Source organism: Doryrhamphus excisus, chromosome 2, assembly GCF_030265055.1.
Source record: "Doryrhamphus excisus isolate RoL2022-K1 chromosome 2, RoL_Dexc_1.0, whole genome shotgun sequence".
NCBI lineage: Eukaryota > Metazoa > Chordata > Actinopteri > Syngnathiformes > Syngnathidae > Doryrhamphus > Doryrhamphus excisus.
The window spans coordinates 11,431,681-11,434,934 of NC_080467.1; positions in this window are offsets into that span (position 1 = coordinate 11,431,681).

Genomic DNA, 3,254 nt, shown 5'->3' on the forward strand with positions numbered 1-3,254 from the left:
AGTGCCAAAGAAGGGCGGGGAGGGCGCTGATGTGGTCTTGCAGCTCCACTAAGCAGGACTAAGGGCCACACACACTTCCATCCATCCTTTTCTATGCTGTTTATCCTCACTAGGGTGGTGGTGGTGGGGGCCGGGGGGTGCTTGTTTGCCACAAAGCATTAAGGCCAAGAAGATGCTGATTTCATTTCCACTGGCTCCACCCTGGAAATGATATCAGTAACATAGAACCTAATTTCATCCTGGTCCTTATTGCGGTCTGGCAGAGCACCCCTCCCCCCGCCCCTTTTGACATACACATTTGAGACCTCAATGAAGGACAATCAGAGGCTATAAGGTCCACCCATGACGTCGGACTTGAATAGATTACACTCCAAATCTTATTAGAAGTAAACAAAGACAACCGAGGCTCAGAGCTAGCTAGCAGTGCTAACGTATCATCATGGACTTCTCTCATTGTGGCCTATTTTGGGAACCGACCCCCCTATGGGTGAGTGGTTATGATGGGTGAGTGGTTATGACTTTAATAATTGGGACTTTTATAATATAATCCTTTAATAATCTTCCCACCTAAGAGCCCTTCCCCACATGTCGAAGTTCTTGAAAAGATGCGTGTGCTTGCAGCTCGGACAGACGGCCATCTTGCACCCAAGGCATCTCGGCGGGGGAGGAGGAAGAGGAGGTCACGGTGGCCCAATTAGCTCCATCGGGTTTGTCTCCAAGGACGAGACGCCAAAAGGCCAAGCAGACACACGGGAGGGGCGGAGTCACATGTTCCTAATCCAGCGCTGGTGCTGACATTTGGAGGTCAAGGTGAGCCGCGCTTCTCCATTAAGGCGGGAATCCCTCGGGTGGCGGCCCACCCCCACCCCACGCTGGGAAATGTTGTCTTCTCTTCTTCTATGGTGACCTGAAGGCCACCAGCACAGCTCTTACCACATAAAGGATCTTAGGCCCTGCCTTACACAGTAGAGGATCTTTCATTAGCATTTTGCAGTAGAGTCTTACAAACAGCAGATCCTTTCTGTCATATACACAATCTTTGACTAGATAGCACAGCGCTCCTGTCATATAGAAGATCTCTGATTAGAGGTTTTGCCATTGGTCCTTAAAAACACTCCTGTGATATAGACAATCTTTGATTTGTGTTTGTAGTAGGTCCTTGAAAACAGATGTTCCTGTAATATAGAGGATCTTTGATGAGCAATGTTGCGGTAGCTGCTCACTCCCGTCAAATAGAAGATCTTTGAACATTTTTGCAGTAGGCGCTTACTCCCGTCATATACAGGATCTTTGATGAGCAATGTTACAGTAGCTGCTCACTCCCGTCAAATAGATCATTGAACATTTTTGCAGTAGGCGCTTACTCCCGTCATATAGAGGATCTTTGATGAGCAAATTGCAGTAAGGGCTTTATCCCTGTTGTAAAGAGGATCTTTGATGAGCAATGTTGTGGTAGGTGCTCACTCCCGTCAAATAGAAGATCTGTGAACATTTTTGCAGTAGGTGCTTGTTCCTGTCATATAGAGGATCTTTGATGAGCAATGTTGCGGTAGGTGCTCACTCCCGCCAAATAGAAGATCTTTGAACATTTTTGCAGTAGGCGCTTACTCCTGTCATATCGAGGATCTTTGATGAGCAATGTTGCAATAGGTGCTCACTCCCGTCAAATAGAAGATCTTTGAACATTTTTGCAGTAGGCGCTTACTCCCGTCATATAGAGGATCTTTGAGCATAGGTGCTTACTCGTGTCGAATAGAGGATTTTTGATGAGCAACTTTGTCGTAGGTGCTTAGTCCTGTCCAATAGAGGATCTTTGATGAACATGTTTGCAATATAGGTGATTACTCCTGTCGTATAGAGGATCTTTGATTTTTGCAGTATGTAATATAGAAGATTCTGCTGAAAATGATTGTCCCCCATACTAGATTTATAATTTGAAGATACAGCCATAAAAAGAAGTAGATAGTAAAATAAATTGTGCAAGTAGTATTCCCACTGTTGCTATGAAGATAATGATTGTTTTGGCATTGTGATTGGTGCTTGGTAAAGCATAAGGAAGAAAAGGAAAATGCAAATGAAGGAGTTTATATCAAAGAGTGATTTTAGTTCCATAAATAAAGTGAGCAGTGTATCAAATACGAGTTTCAAGGTCATGAGCATGTTGATGCCACGGTACAATCTTTTCTTCAGCTAGCGTCATAAATAGAAAAACAGGGAGAACATGAAGATGGGGAAAGAAAGTTCGCTTGTGTTCAAGCGTTACAAAGACAAGGCAAAAAAAAGAAGAAGGCTGCTCCTGTGTCACCATGAGGACGACGACAGCGTAGCCGTAGAGGAAGGAAGGTGGACGTGGACTCACTCCTTTTCCCCACAATGCACTCTGCTTGTCCACGCCCCCCCCCCTCCGGCCGCACTCGAGTCCTGATAGATATGTTTCTTACTGCCTCATGCACTCCGAGTACTGCAGCTTCAAGTATTGTGTCTTACATAAAGTCTTCTCTCATAAATTAGCATACATTTCTTGTCCATATACTTTCATATATACACCACCCACCATCGCTTTTCCTCCTCCTTTTCTGGCTGTCTTTTGGTCAAGACAGACAGACAGACAAATCCCTGAGAATGTTTTGGTGACCAGCCAGCGAACCCAGACCAGGACCAGGAATGTGGATGAGGACTTGGAGTGAGAATCAGAAGTGGGCACCAGTAGTGCGGATGAGGACCCGGAGTGGGGATGAGGATGTTGTAAAGCTTGGATTGGGGTGGTGGGGTACTGGTCGCCCCATTTGGTTTAAAGCTGCTCGTCTTGTCTTTGAGGCTGTTAGTGAAAAGGGCGGGGTGGAAGTTACGCATTCAGTGTATAAAACAAAATGGCTGCCAGTCACGTGCAGTCATGTCCAGCCAGCAGGGGTGTCCAAACCTTTTCCACCGGGGGCAGAGTACAGACAAATGGAAGGATGGGATGGTGGGGGGGGTTGATGTTGTCCATCATCACAATCCTTTCTCTTTCTCTGCCTTTTAGAGATCCAGAAACAGGGAAGAAGAGGCAGCTAATGAATGCAGTAATGGGACACAGTAAGGTTTTGTGGTTTTCTATCCGTGCTGTGAGCATGTAGAAACAGGTACATTGAGGATAACATGTCATACTTCCTTCCTGGGTGCATCGATTTCACATAGCAACACAGAAAAGAGGCTTTATAGGAGGAATAGGTGTGTACCGTTTGGTGTATTAATTAGCTGCCCTTTTTTTCCCC